Source organism: Myotis yumanensis, unplaced genomic scaffold (assembly GCF_028538775.1).
Source record: "Myotis yumanensis isolate MYYU_CA2020_CCGP unplaced genomic scaffold, mMyoYum1.0.hap1 SCAF_3, whole genome shotgun sequence".
Lineage (NCBI taxonomy): Eukaryota > Metazoa > Chordata > Mammalia > Chiroptera > Vespertilionidae > Myotis > Myotis yumanensis.
The window spans coordinates 117,350,683-117,367,086 of NW_027223754.1; the positions used below are offsets into that span (position 1 = coordinate 117,350,683).

The window sequence follows — 16,404 nt, forward strand, 5'->3', positions numbered from 1 at the left end:
GAAACATACATTCCTTTACATGTGAATTTCATTTACTTTCTAGGCAGCACTTAGTTCAGGGTGAGAAGCAAATTCATTATCTATGACCTTGGCTGGCACTGTCCTCCAATTCATTATCTACTTGTATGAGGTCTCAAGCAACACAGATGCTTGTACTGACTTTTAGGAATCACATATTTTAATATCCTTGCTTAAAAGGAATAGTATTTTAAACCCCCTTTCCTACTGCTTAACTTCCATTTCAGTACCAAACCCCAGGTAGCAACTTGCTTCCTTAAATAGTCTTTTATGAAGAATAAATGGGAAGTTAATCTATAATAATAAAAGGGTAATATGCTAATTAGATTGGACATCATTTTTTTATGTCATTGCAGACATCATTCTGGACGAAGCCAGGGCCAGAAGGAAGCCTGGGTCCTGGGTGCCAGAGGGAAGCCAGTGGGAAGGAAGGCCTACCCTTGCACGAATTTTGTGCATGGGGCCTCTAGTTTAAAATAATCACAGTAACAAATGTAATCCCCTAACATTATGTTATAAGTGGGATCCAAAATGAAATGAAATGTCCAGAGACACACTTCTGGGATGGATGGGGAACAAACACCAGCCGTGACAGTGAAGATAATGGTACCCTGGGTTTCACTGCTTCCAAGTCTTCCATGTACTGATGCATTAATTTTAGGGGGGACAAAATGTTCACAAATTAGTGCAAATCTTCCTTAAAATAAGTCATTGTAATATTTAGCATCTAAATGCCTTCTCATTCCCTTCTGTTTCGTGAATGGACTCTTCTTTCTGGGTTGCCCTTTGGTGCCAGAGTAACAGACATGGTTTTTACACAGTTGAATGTTCCACCCTGTGTGGGCCATGGGCCTTTTTCTTGTTTGTTTTTTAAATCCTTACCCCGGGATATTTTTCCCATTGGTTTTTTTTAGAGAGACTGGAAGGGAGGGAGGAGAGGAAAGGGGAGGGAGAGAGAGAGAGAGAGAAACATCGACGTGAGAGACACGTCAATTGGTTGCCTCATGCTAGCACCCCGACGCTGGCTAGTGATCAAGCCTGCGACCCTTCAGTCCACAGACTGACATTCTAACCACTGAGCAAACCGGCCAGGGCCCTTTTTCTTGTTTTTAATCCTGGATCTGGCTCTTTGTGCTGCAACGTAATCACCAGCAAAAAGTAACCTTGTAATGGGAATATCACAGTCAAATTGGCAAATACGGTATAACATTTTGACTTTCTCACTTCCTGTAACAAATTTCCCTCCCTCATATTTTAGTAATTGGTATTCTCCCCAAGAAAACCTCCTATCTATGTCTCATGTACCTCTAGCATCTTGAAGTATTTTATTTTTATCGGAATTCTCGGGGAAGCCAATCCTTTAAGCTGCACTGGTGCCCTTTCCTTTCTCCAATGCTCCTTATCTGGCAGCCTGTTCGAGTACATTCATGTGGTTTGGCCAGGATTTCCCCTTCATAAAGATGAACTCACTGAATCTAAAAACATATGTCCCGCTACAGATAATTAGTCTCTTTAAACATCCGCCGTGTCTTATTTTCTCTCATCTTCTTTTTTTCATGGCTAACAATTTTGGGGCTTTTAATAGTCAAGGAATAAAAATGTATTCTCTGATATTTAAGAAATTTTAGAATTAAATAAGGTATCTTATTCTATTACAGTCCATTGCTATTATACATCAATTAACATTTTAAAATGATACATCCCATTATGAAAAACTTGCTTTATACTTGCTGGGAGGAAAAAAGGCATCTCTCCTTAAATATTTATCAGCACAGTGAAAGATGCTATTTTAAAACTTCACCAACACAGAGTTTTCTAGTAAATTATTTATGTCAATATTAACTGGTAATTATTCCTGAAATTATAATTATTTATATGAATTGTAATTAGGGCAGTCACCAGTTGATTATACATATCATAACATGGTATAGTGAGTAACACAGTGTAGTGAGCAGGTCTGAAAGCAGTCAGACCTGGGACTGAATCCCATCTTTGTATCTTAATAGCTCTGTTACACTGGGTACATTCCTCATTCTCCATTTCTCAATGTATTCAAAAAGTGTGGACAATAAGGGTTACTGTGAGAAATAGATATAATCAATGTGAAATAACTAGTATAGTATTTGGCTTGAATTAGACACCTACTAATCCAACCTGCAAATTTAGAAAGTCTTTAAATAGGGGGAAAAGGAAGGAAGGGAAGAAAATGGAAGAAAGAAGCTCTTTTCCTCCCTGGCTGCTTGAAGATCAACCTTCATCATGAATGACATGGTAACTATCCAGACCAGGAAGTTCATGACCACCAGACTACTTCAGCGGAAGCAAATGGTCATTGATGTCCTTCACCCTGGGAAGGCAACAGTACCCAAGACAGAAATTCAGGAAAAACTAGCCAAAATGTATAAGGCCACACCTGATGTCATCTTTGTGTTTGGATTCAGAACCCATTTTGGTGGTGGCAAGACCACTGGCTTTGGCATGATTTATGACTCCTTGGATTACGCAAAGAAAAATGAACCCAAACACAGACTTGCAAGACATGGCCTATATGAGAAGAAGAAGACCTCAAGAAAACAGAGAAAGGAACCCAAGAACAGAACGAAGACAGTCAGGGGGACTGCAAAGGCCAATGTTGGTGCTGGCCAAAAGAAGGAGTAAAGACTCTTCGGTGACTTTATCTGTGATGGTTGTGCAGATTTTTCATGAGAGGATTAATAAACTATAAACTTTAAAAAAAATGGAAGGAAGAAAATGAAAATAATACGTCATTATGCGTAATATTTGGGGTCAGCTTTGATGACTTGTATCCATATCAGTGTCCAGAGGAAAGGAGACCACTATTCTGGCCAGGAGCTAAGCTGGATGATGATCTCAAAGACACTAAAATTTTATCTACATGTGGAGGTTGCTACCAGGTGATTTAATCCATTTGAGTTGAGTACAATCTGTTTATGCTCCTAGGAGTCATAATGAGCGTGAGGTTTAAGGATTTAGGAGTGAGAGCAACTGGACTGATGGGAAAAACATAGGTGCTAGAAGAACAGGAAACATGGACCCCAGACACTGTCTGGAACTCAGCAAGGGCTCAATAGATGATCTCTGTGACCAAACCCAAAATAAACTAATAAAAGAGGTATACAGAAAGAACAAATAAAAAGAGTTAGAAATAAGAGGACGCAAACAGAAAAGCAGATTAATTAACTAATAGGGACAATGACAACACTGTAATGCTCTGTTCAAAGTTAAGATTTAAACAACTTCTAGAACTTGAGCAGTAAAATAAAAACAGCAATGGACTAGGAATGACATGAGTTGGGTTCCACTCCAGGTGTGTTGCCATCAAGGCAGTGAGCAACCGTTTTTGGGCTTCAATTTCCTCATGAGAAAACAAAGGGCGTGGGAAGTGCTCTGAGATTTCCTCCACTTCAGTCGGCCACATGTCTCAAACATTAGATCGTGTGGCACATTTTAAGTTGTAATCCTGTGTCCGACCGATCCAATCTATAGGATTTTGCAGCAGCTGGGCCACATCAGAAGAGTAAGCCTGAAAGTTGATTCATAGCAAGGGCTGGATCTCTGAAAGTGCACGCAGCTGAAGTTGGGCCACGGGTGCTACTGTGGTGACAGCCTGTCTTTCTTCCTTGGAATGTGTTCTTTGAGGAAAAGCAAGACCACTGAAAGAGGCAGGCAGGGACGGGTGCCCAGCCCTCCGCCTCAGACCTGCCGTGCTCTGCCCATGGCCACTGTGACACTCCTGAAGGTCTGTTCCGCGTGGCCCAGGGGAGCCTGGCCACAGACCAGGGAAGGAGCCGGTTCAAAGGCATATTCAAGGTGAGTTATGTGAAAATTGCCCGCAACATCTTTTTTTCCTTTTTCTCTCACATTGTTAGCATTTATTAAATCAATGTCTCCATTTCCCTTCCTGTATTTTAATCTGACTCACAGTTGGTGGAGAATGTTTTCAGAACCAACCCAGAGCTGATAAATAGCAGTGGCTAAATGTTAATAAAGGAACAGGGTTGAGATTGAACTAAAGCATGGGTTTAAGTAAATAATTACACAAAATCCATGATTTTATAAAGAACAATTTCATAGAAATGTTTTATGTTTTTGTTTTAACATGATGATAAATGGAGGGAATGCACTGGTAGAGAAAGCATAATTTTAGACTTGGAAGGAAACTTTAAAGTTCATTTCAATCCACTAAATGTTTATTAAATTTTTCTTGGTGCTAGTCACTGTAGTTACAAAATAAGTGAGATGAGGTTCCTGTTTTTAAGTAGCTCTAAGTATGTTAGGGAGACCGATATGACCCGTGCCTGGGCTTGGTCTCTTCTGCACCCAAATTTATTCAGTAGCCCCTGCTCTGTTCATGTTACAGTGCCCGACCCTGAAGCCTGCATGCTCTGGTAGCTCCAGCTGGGTTCTGCCAGTGAAAGGTTCTGGCCTGAGATTAGAGGGTGGGAAGAAGATTGAAGCCAGGATTTCTCCGCTCTGTCTGGAGGTCTCCAGAAGTGGCCATGTTTCCCCAGTCTTGATCCTGCTGGACAGCCCCACCAGAATCCATGCTCTGCAGTGACCCAGCCACTGCACTGGGATACCACTGCCCTTCCCTTTGGCCCTCCAACCTAAGAGGGTCTGAACTTTTTGTTGTGGTTCACCTCTGGGTTTTCTCTCAGCCCCTATATCACCTCTGCACCCTATTCTTTGAATTAAAAGCCACTATCTATAATAATAAAAGGGTAATATGCTAACTAGACTGGATGTCCTTCCGATGTCCTTCCAAATGAAGCCGGGGCCGGAGGGAAGCCAGCCCAGGTCCTGGGTGCCAGAGGGAATCTGGTGCCGGCAGCCAGGGGAAGGAAGGCCTACTCTTGCATGAATTTCGTGCATCAGGCCTGTAGTTTTAAATAATTAGCCTGGCTTCTGTACTACTGGTTGACCCTGACTGATTCACAACCCTTTAATGATAATGTAGTTTAAGAACTGTTCTTCTAGCAGTTTGAACAAAAACACTCAAGAGCTATGGGTGGGCACAGAGAAAAAGATTAATTTTGCTGGGAAGTCTGGAAGACCCCACAGAGATAGTAGCACCTGTTATAGTGACACCTTGACAAAAGATGAGGGTTTGGTCTTTGAAAAGTGAGCCAAATCTTAACAGGTGAGGAAGGAGGAAGAAAGACCTTCCATATGGAGAATAGCATAACCAAAACTTGAAAATGTACAGCATGTCTCTAGCACAGGCAGCAGTGAAAGAGGTGGTTAGAGGGTAGGGAAAGGATCCATTGTGGGGCTCTTGGAAGCCCTTCCAAGGAGTCTGGGATTTGCTTTTCAGGTAGTTGTGACCCTTACCAAGTTTCTAAGCAGTGAAAGGGTTATATTATAGGAGTGAAGGAGGTTATGATATGGAGATCATCCAGAGTAACTGCTACAGTTGAGCAAAAGGTGATGATCGTCACAATCAGCATGGTAGCAGTGGGAATGTGGAGAGGAGTAGATTTGCAAAATATACTGATGAAGGAAAGGATGGGATTGCAAAAAATATGTAGGTCAGGGAGTGGTAAGAATATAAGAAAAATTCTCTGTTTCATGTTTGAACAGAAAGATGTATAATAATGCTCATACGCACACAGGTTGTAGGCAATGAGCTTATTTTTGAGTATGTTGAATCTTAAGTAACCATGCAAACACAGCTGGAAAGTTTGACAGGTTCTGAGAAATGCCAGTCTGGTGCTCGTGAAAGAGGTAAGAGCTAGAGATTTATATTTGCAATGCAAATATTTATATTTGGTTGAAGCATGGGAATGGAAGGATGATCCTAGGGAGAGATAAGAGATCCATAAAGGACTGAACTGAACTCCATAAAGGAACACTACACTTAATGGCCAGAAAGGATAAGGAGAATCAGCAAATGAGATGGAAAGAGACAGGAGGAAATTAGGCAAAATAAATAATTTAGATGTCAACAGAGAAGAGTTTTAAGAAGTGAAGGCAGGACAAACATCAAGTGAGATGACTGGAATGTCTTTTGCTCTGGTGTTGTGATGGTTAATTTCATATGTCAACTTGTTGAGGAGTTATGAGGTCATCTGGTTCCATTTCCTCATTTCACAGTTGAGGGAATAGATCCTGGGGCGATTGACTAATCTGCCCAAGCGTTCAGAACTGCTTAATAGTAAAGCTGGTCTAGTTCTTTGGCTTTTTGATGGTCAACCAGAATGTGTCCTACTAAAGAGCCCACTCTCCATGATGAGACCAAGGTTTCTCATGGAGAAGCTCAGAAAGATTTGGTATTCTACATCAATTCCCTAACTAAAGTCACTTCAAGAAATGTAGAGAGGGGGGTTGCCAGTCATTTTTAAAATATTTATCCACACATCCTAAAACTTAATTCTTAACACTGAAATTATTCACCAGATCAAAAATATAAACAAACACAAAACAGACTTCTGATTGAGATGTTCTCAGTCTAAAAGACCTTTACACCACAGTTCAGGTGTTAGCATGCACCCAGGCAATCTAGTTTATTACCTGTATCTTTTCTTTGTGGGAGACAAAAACTATCATGAGAACTAACAACCTTAAATGTCTCCTTTCCCAATAAAGACTTGCCAGAAAGAAATACATGCTAGTTTTATAAAAGGAAGATAATTTCTTAATCAAGGAGATCACAATGGTATTTACAAATCAGTTATACTAACTGACATTTTTTGTCACCTGTTGTTTTAAAAGATGAAAGTATTATTTTATTTTTTACCATTTTTAATGTATTCATGCTTTCTCTTAACTTCTAGGGATGACCTGACAATGGGACATCCTGGAAGAGCATAGGCTTAAAGGGTGAGACAGCAGTCAGTACACATTATATCCCTACCATTTCCTGGCTATGCAATCTTGGGGTGATAATAACTAATAACATAGCAAGTGCTACTATTTACCTGGTGCTGTATTGAATAAAATAATAGATGAGCCCATTTAATTGATCTCTGTAATTACTTTATGAAGCAGGCATTTTTATCCCCAAGCCCCCTTTTAGGGGCAGAAACTTAAGCTTAGGCATTTTAGCAATTTGCTTAGAGTCCCAAAGGTTGAATGCAGCTAAGTTGGGAGGGGGCCCCAGTTCAGACCACAAGGTTACCTAGCGCAGCGGTTCAGAGGTTTCACAAATACATCCTACTTAGATTGGGTTGTACAATCAGAAAGGAAGGCTCCACGTGAAATGCTAAGCAGAACGTAGTGCCCACTCTATATTATAATGGGGATGGAGAGGAGGAATGCTAGTTTACAATATTAACATTGATTAGAATTAGAATGTCAGCTGCAAAGTAGACTTTTGCTATGTAGTGAATCCCCTCCCCTCCCATCCCTTCCCGACTTAAATTTTTAAAACTAATTCTCCAAGAACCTTAATACTGTACAAAATTATTTGTAAGATATCTAAGATTTGTGATAATAAAGAGTGAGGTAACATTAGGTTTTGAGCTCATTTACCTTAACATTTGAAATAAAAATGTTTTTTTTAAAGGGGGGAACTGAAGTATATAGGCTGGACATGGACTTGTGTTATTAAGTGTGGAAGCAAATGCTTTGGAACGTTCTCCCTGTGCTGGAGCTGGCTGACCTGTCACTGACCAGGAGTCCTAAGCTGCCAAGCTGCCAATTTACTTCTTTAAACTACTAACTCGTTTCTTTATGATTCTGGGGATAAATTCTAAGGGCTCTCAGCACATTCCCTTATGGTGAAGCTCAAATTAGTCCCCTCTCCTGGACTCCCACTGGGCTCCTCAGTACATCACAGAAGGCTGGCTGAGAAGACCTCTTTCTAGTCCCACAAATCATCCTAGTACCTGCTACTCTGACAGGCCTGGGCCATTATTTATTACAGAGTAAGCACTAGCTGACTAGGGTCAATTATTCCATTGACCAGGCATTACAATAATTCCTGGTAATTAAAAGAGGTACTTATGTGAATCTGGGTGCATATTGAAAGAAACATCAGTCCTTTTGTCAACTTGGCAAGTCTATTGTTCTGAGCCAGGCCCAACCAATTAGCATCTTTTGCCAATCCCTGTCAGCTGGGGCTTGAAAAAAGGAGAGAAAGGGGGTCAGTCAGATGCTAATTTAGATACAATTGTGTCAGGGCTTTTGGAAGGGGCTGGCTCTAAAGAAGCCACCAGGGTTTAATGAAGCAAACAGCTTGGGTCCCAGTGACCCTGCAGGGGTAATTTTTAAAAGACCCCTCTGTGTTCCTGTGCCAAATAGCAGAGGGACATCACAAGAAGCCCTTCCTTTAAAAAAAAATTGAGAAGGATAATCATCCGTTAAATCTGCTCATTAAACAAATCTCTCAGGCGGACTTAACGTGAATTAGCACTTCTCTAAAAAAGTAAAATGTGACATACAGGAGACAGTTCAGATCATTTGAAAGGTCACAGTTCCTTATTATAGACTCAGTTATTGTTAATGTATTAATATTTGATGATATGGAGCCAAGACCACCATCTTCATTCAATGTTGGGAGCAAAATAGTGTATTTTCCTAACTGGAAACCAGGAACAACAAAAACACATTCACCAGGTCCAACCGACCTAAGCACAAACCAAATATAGTTTCATGTTTTTCAAACATAGAAATTAAGAGAAAAAAACCCCCCAAATCTGTTGACTCCTTCTACTGCCTTCCACCTGATACCTGCCAGGCTCACACATGGGGGCTAGTAGCCTGACAGCCAAGCTCCCACAGGATTGCAGTTCTTCAGGGAACTTCAGAAACCCCTGCACGTACTCCCCCGGGCCATTTGGTCTGGAGTGCCACAGCCTGGACACAAAGGTTCAAGTGGCTGAGGCCCCAGGAAGATTCATGACTGACAGCGTCTGGGAGGCAAACTTCCTGGAAAATAGTGAAATCTTTTGTTCACAAGCAAAACATCACAGTGACACAAATACTTCTCTCGCAGTCTCTCAGCCTTTTCTAAAGGGATAATGAGCTCTCTCTTCATATTTACTTCATCATTTTTAGGTGCTGCGAATGGGCCTGTTAAGATGGTGTTTGCAATGAGGCATGAAGACTTACACAACTCTCCATCTTGTCAACCTAAACCTTCAAATAAGAAGCTTATACCCATTAAAGTATTATTTCATCTGAAAAGAGTAAAAGAGCCAATCCTGGACCATGCTGGAGAGAAATACTTAATATTTCCTATTGTAATAAAAGAGAGTGAGGCACGATTCTAAACAGAACAACACTGAAACAGAAACATGTGCGCCAATGCTCACTGCAGCACTGCTCACAGCAGCCAAAGGTGAAACAGCACAAGGGTCCATCAGCAGATGAATGGATCACAAAATGTGGGGTTCAGGACACACTACCCCAATATTTTAAGCTAAAGCAGTTTGGAGTAAGTGGCAGAAGAGGTGTTCTCTCCCACCTTCTCCAGCCCTTCTCATCTATACCCAGAGTGAAACAGCATGAATGCCGAGAAGAATCCTAACAAACATGCCTTGCCAAATTTCCCCAGGGTACTAACTCAGCTCATACTCTTTGCCCTATCTCATCTTTCCATGACTTTTTACTCTTCACCAAACCCAGCATAAAACCTTTCAGGTTCCCTGGTCAGTGTTTCTCAGTGGTTAGAATATGGGTCCATGCACCAAAGGGTCTCAGGTTTGATTCCCAGTCAAGGGACTGTACCTGTATTGCAGGTTCGATCCCCAACCTTGGTCAGGGCACATGAGGGAGGCAATCAATTGATGTGTCTCTCTAACATCTATTTCTCTCTCTTTCTCTCTCTCTTACTCCCTCTCTCCCTCCATCCTTCTCTCCTCCTGTCCCTCCCACTATCTCAAAAAAATCAATGGAAGAAATATTCTCAGGTGAAGATTAACCAAAAAGAAAACACACACACAAAAACACCTTTCAGGTTAACCACTAACCATTTCTTTGGGCCTTTATTTTCTTATGAAGATTCCTACCATATACAATATATACAAATAAATTTGTATGCTTCTCCTACTAATTTGTCAGTTTAAGTTTTAGACCCAGCCAGAGACCCTAAGAGATCAAAGAGAACTTTATCCCTCCTCTACAAAATATTCAATGGAATAATGTTATTCAACCTTAAGAAGAAATGAAATTCTGACATATGCTACAATATGGAACAGACTTGAAAACATTATGCTACATGAAATAAGATAGACACGAAGGACGGATATTGTATAATTCCACTTATATGAGGTACCTAGATTACAGGAAGTATAACAGGGGTTGGGGAATGAGGAATTATCTAATGGGTACAGATCTTCTGTTTGGGATGATGAAAAGTTCTGAAAATGGATAGTGGCAATGTTTGTACAACATAAATATATTTAATGTCACTGAATTGTACACTTAAAATGGTTAAAATAATTAAAATAATTATAAAATAAAATATGGCATAGTCAGTTGTAGTTATATTTGTTACCAGTTACATTATTCTGGGAACTCATATCATTAAGCTTGTGAAACTTACCTTAGGATAGTTTAATTATTACTAATATTTAAATATGTAAATATGTACTCAGGATTTCCTTTTTAAGAAAGTAAGCAAATTATTATAAATAAGTAAATCAACAACTCCAATATATACTTGCGAGTCTCATATTCAGTTAAAATATATTATGTTTAAATAAAATTTAATTTAAAGCCACATATAAAATATATAGTTTTAAAATACTCCTTAATATTGTTTTCTCTTCTTATCATCTGATAATATTTTCTACTTAACAGTTAAGTATCACACACCAAAATTATTCAAAATCATTGAGTCAGCTGTCTCCCCACAACAAAAAAAGGCCAGAAAACTAGAATGCTGTCGAAATAAATGAAGCCGGAATCAAGACTGCCTGGAAGAGTTGCTCCTCTAAAGTCAGTTTCTTCAGAATAAAGCAGCAGTAGTTGGTATTTGAAATGTTTTCTTTCTCTTTGGAACTTGTTGCCTGAACAGTAAGTCATGTCAGGTTTGGCTCAGCCCCCTTGAGGCCTGAACCAAGTGAAGCCTGAAGTCACCATTTAGCAACTACTGCAGCCAAGGGGCGTCTGGAATTTGTTGAGAGCACTGAGTCTTAAAACAGAACAGCTGTTGTAGAATGCTGTTACAAGACACCTCTGAGGGACTGGAGGCCTCACAGACACCCTTGTCTATTCTGAATAGGGAGGCCAATCACTGCCTCATACTTTCTTACTAGATAAGAATTTGCAAAGATGTAAGTCCAAGAGCAATGTAAGGACCAATAGGAAAATTCTCAGTTCCTTTGTAATCCCACCTGGACAAGACAACTTGATGGGTAAAACTATGTCCGACACACCGAAGTGACTATTACCACAAACCCCAAGGGCTTAAAATAGAGTCACACATGCTGTGAGCACACAATGATTGTGACCGGCAGAAATTACTGAAACTGCTGCATTAAAAGATCTGCAAAGAAAGTCTGTCTCACAAAAGAAACCATCAACAAAACAACAAGAAAACCCACTGTGTGGGAAAACATATTTGCCAACGTCATATCTGATAAGGGCCTAATCTCCAAAATTTATTGGGAACTCATACAACTTAACAAAAAGAAGATAATCCAATCAAAAAATGGGCAAAGGACCTAAATAGACACTTTTCAAAAGAGGACATTCAGAAAGCCAAGAGACATATGAAAACATGCTCAAAGTCACTAATCATCCGAGAGATGCAAATCAAAACAACAATGAGGTACCATCTCATACCTGTCAGACTGGCCATCATCAACAAATCAACAAAGGACAAGTGCTGGAGAGAATGTGGAGAAAAAGGAACACTTGTGCACTGCTGGTGGGAATGCAAACTGGTGCAGCCACTATGGAAGACAGTATGGAGTTTCCTCAAAAAACTAAAAATGGAACTCCCATTTGACCCTGTGATCCCACTTCTAGGAATATATCCCAAGAAAACAGAAACACCAATCAGAAAGGATATATGCACCCCTATGTACATAGCAGCACAATTCACCATAGCTAAGATCTGGAAACAGCCTAAGTGCCCATCAGTAGATGAATGGATTAGAAAACTGTGGTACATCTACACGATGGAATACTATGCTTCTGTAAAAAAGAAGGAACTCTTACCTTTGCAACAGCATGGATGGAACTGGAGAGCATTATGCTAAGTGAAATAAGCCAGTCAATGAAGGAAAAATACCACATGATCTCACTCATTCATGGATAATAAAGACCATTACAAACTTTTGAACAATAATAGATACAGAGGCAGAGCTGCCTCAAACTGATTGTCAAACTGCAGCGGGAAGGCCAGGGAGGGTTGGGGGGCAGGAGGGAGGGGGGAAAGAGATCAACCGAAGGACTTGTATGCATGCATATAAGCATAACCAATGGACATAAGACACTGGGGGGTAAGGGAGGCCAGGGGATTGTCGAGGGCAGGGGAAAAAAAAGGACACATATGTAATACCCTTTGTAATACTTTTAGCAATAAAAAAAAATAAAAAAAAAAGAAAGTCTGTCTCAATAGGAAACCATCAGGCATTAAGGTTTCATAAGGACCATGAAACTTATTTTGAAAGTTTATCTCAAATCCTGGTATTTATATAAATTATCTCAATTTTGATAGTCTGGTAGGAAGGATAGTCTTGTAGAAGTTTATTTATTATCATAGAACCTTTATCTGAAAAAAATCTGTCAAGGATATTGAAATAAGTCAATATCTTATAACAGAAAAGCAATGCAATAGGACATTTTAACTCCTGAAAACAATTTGTAAGATCCTGCCTTTCTATCATTTCATGATTTGGTCTATCATAGAATGCAGACAGAATCTTTTTATTCTATATTCCACTGGGCTGATTTTAAAAGTATAGTGAGCCCAAAGCATAGGTGCCTAACCTTGGATTAGAAATGAAGTTAGGACACACAAAAAAGAAGGGGTATGAAAAAAGCCTGTAATGGCAAAAAGAAAATTTAAAAAAACCACAGAAAACAAAAAACAAACAAAAACTCTGTGTGGCCTGATGATCAAATAATGTTTTTGTCTTTAGAAAATGTTATTGCTATTATACAATTGAAGGGGGCCTTAGAAATTAACAGGTTCCCATCGTAGGTAATCATAAAATGATTGTTGAATGGCTGAATCAATAAACCCTTTTACTTTGTAAATGAGAAAAGCAAGAGATATACCAGTAAAGGAATCTAAGGCTTCTGACAGGGAGAAACCCACTAAGAAGGGCAAGATTCCAAATGGTTGCTAGTATAATGATTATCAAAATTGACGTTTGATTTTAATTTAGCTCCTTTTCAACGTTATCATTTGTTGTAATGCAACAATATACCAGTTCCTTGGATGTACCCTGTTTTTTGTTGTTGTTTGTTTTATATATTTTATTGATTTTTTACAGAGAGGAAGGGAGAGGGATAGAGAGTTAGAAACATCGATGAGCTGTCTCTTGCACACCCCCTACTGGGGATGAGCCCGCAGCCAAGGTACATGCCCTTGATCGAAATTGAACCTGGGACCCTTCAGTCCACAGGCTGACGCTCTATCCACTGAGCCAAACCGGTTAGGGTGAATGTACCCTCCCTGTTTTGACTGCTCATCAACAAGATGTATTTATTAAGGACATCTGCTCCAAGTACTGTTATAATCACCAGAGAGAAACAGATGAAGATCCAATGCCTGGCCAGGAAAGAGCATAGGACAACATGTCACAGAAACTGGAATTTGCTATCTTCAGGCTCTCATTTTGTCATCTTGATAATTAAGTAGAATAAGCAATGAAAAAGCATACCTGTGTAAGATGTACTCATAAATGAATGAGGAAAGGAAGAACGGGCAGATGTGGCTAGGTGAAGAGAAGGAGGGGAAACATTTTATATAGGAAGAAAAAAAGCATTCATTAACAGGCAGAAAAGAAGAGAGGGGGAGGGACCACTGCCCAGGGAATCTGTAAGGTGGGTGAGGGAAGCCTGGAAAACTAGGTAGAATTATATGCAGAATCACTGCAGATTCTGAGCAGAGTGACATAATGAAAATGGGCTTTGAGAAAAGTCAAGGTTGTGTTGTGTGTATTGAAAAGGAGAGACTGAAGGCAGGAAGACAGGGAGCAATAAAGGATAAGATAAGAAGGTTTACACTAGGACAGGGAAGAAAAAGTCAACAGGATGCAAAGTCTGATTGGCTGTGAAGGGCAAATAAAGGGGAGGAACAGTGAGATGATCAGAGGCTTGGGACTTAAGTCAAGCCTCTGTTTGTTAAGGAATGACAAACAGAAATTAGGATAGATCTATTTTAAAGGGGGTGAGGAAGAGAAAAGGTAAGTTTTAGACATGTAAAGTTTGAGGTAAGGACAGAAGACATTAGCACACAGAAAGTACAGATGGTGCTAGCATAAAGATTGCAGGGAGATCTGGGATAACTGTCACCTTCTGAGAGTTTTTCTTGAGGAGTATCAACAAAGAACAAAGGAGAGATTACCAAGACTTGAGAAGGGGACACAGAGTGTGTTGAACACTTACATGGCCACAGGCTTTCTCAAAAGCTCTCAATGGTCTGGCAAGGTGAAGAAGGGTAGGAAGAGAAAAGATCATCACAGAAGCAGGAAAGGGACCCAAGGGAGCAAAGCCTCACAGGAACCTATACTGTGTCCTTCAGGGAGGTAGACAGCAAGAGGTTGATGCTGCATGTCAGCAGGCAGAGGAGAACCATGATGGTGATGGGCACCAAGCCTGGAGTTTAGCTGGCAATCCGTGATCTCTGCATTAAGAATAGTGAGGACTCAGGCAGCAAGCAAAAACTCATTACTCACCAACTGCAGACAGTGAAGTAGTGGAGAGAAGACAGCAAAGAGAGCTCAGCACAGGGGATCAGGCAGGTGTTTTCACAGTTCTTATTTTTAAATAATTAAGAAAGACTAGAATATTAAGAGAGAGAAGGTGTGTGGAGAGAGAGAGAGAGAGAGAGAGAGAAAATAGGGGTGAAAACAGAATCAAGATCCATTAAGAAGAAATAGAAGATAGGATCAGAGAACAGGAAGAGGTTAAATCTGGAGAAGGTTAGGATTAGGAGAAAAAGGAAGAGAAAATCTTATTTGTTTAGAAATGAGTACATTGGAGATGTCACTTAGAAAGTCTTCCTTTAATTTTTTTTTTTAAAAAATAATGTGCCTAGGAGATAATGTACTGAAAGAGAGTAGCAGAGGTTAAATTTAGGGGCAGAGAAGATGGTGGGCCATTGACAGTAAGAGAAAAATGGGTGATTTGTGCTCTTTTTTTTAGGACTAGGACAGAAAACACACACTTCTTACATGTATGTGTGTATCTATCTCTGTATGTGCAGGAATCAAGCTGCTCTACTGAATACTCAAGAAAATCCAGAAGCAGAAGACAGCAAGAAGACTGATATACAGATTTTGGTGAGAATCCATATTTTAAGGAAAATATGACAATATGAAGCTAGTAAAAGAGAAGAGAGGAGTGACTCAATGGAAAGGGGAATGACTATAAAGTTCATTATAACAACAGTGACCAAACTATATACTTAGAAAGTATATACAGAGAGTAGGTGGAAGTCACACTGACTCTCTCCCAGAACCAAACTGGAATTACAACTAAATAACAGAAATCAACTGAAGACTAGCTAGAGAGAACCCTGATAACCAAAGATGGAAAGTGGAGACCTCATAGAGACTGGTAGGAAGTACGGGGGCTTGAAAGGGCTGGTCTGGCTCCTACAGACAGCAGCTGAAGTTCTGGAGGGATATCGCAGCTGTGGTGGTTCCCCACCAAGAATTGTGGGGTCTAAACTCCAAACTGGGTTCCCCAGCCTAGAGCACCAGAACCAAGAAAGGTGCCTATGTAACATCTGGCCGTGAAAAGCAGCAGGGTTGCTGTCTGCTAGCTAGAGACAGCTGGAAATGCAGGCACCCTCTTAAAGGGCCAATGTACCAAATTTGGTGTGTATCCATTTGCCTGGGGCTCTGAAAGAGAGAAGGCAGAGTGGACTGGAGCTGTGCGGGGACAGTCCGGGTTGGGGGCTCTGGGGTTGGAGCTTGGTGAGCAGCCACCACAGTTGCCAGTGCTAAGTCATTCCATCATGCTGTAGAGGAAATCTTACTCTGGTGGAACTTTGTTATCCAGGTGGTTTTTGTCTGGGGGAAAGGCAGTTGTCTACCATGCTGGAAGACCCCAAAATCCACCCTATGGTTGATAGCCTGAGGCTAATCAAGACTGAGTGTCAATGTGAGTGAAGACAGAGAAGGATCTCTGGAGGCTTAGAGTCTATGCCTGATCTACTTATGGGCCCCGGACTAGGAAGAGCAGACACTGGTGCACATCTTGGTCTTTTCCAAAGGCACCCAGCCCAAGCAGAGGGAG

The 16,404-nt window shown here is 40.5% G+C and overlaps 1 protein-coding gene and 1 pseudogene across 2 annotated transcripts in view; one reads left to right on the forward strand and one right to left on the reverse strand.

Moving 5' to 3' along the window:
- The window catches only part of ATP8A2 (ATPase phospholipid transporting 8A2), a 692,529-nt gene that overhangs the window by 103,062 nt on the left and 573,063 nt on the right, over positions 1-16,404 (reverse strand). The gene's annotated exons all lie outside the window — the stretch shown is intronic.
- On the forward strand, positions 2,278-2,695 carry LOC139005234 (small ribosomal subunit protein eS24 pseudogene; annotated as a pseudogene).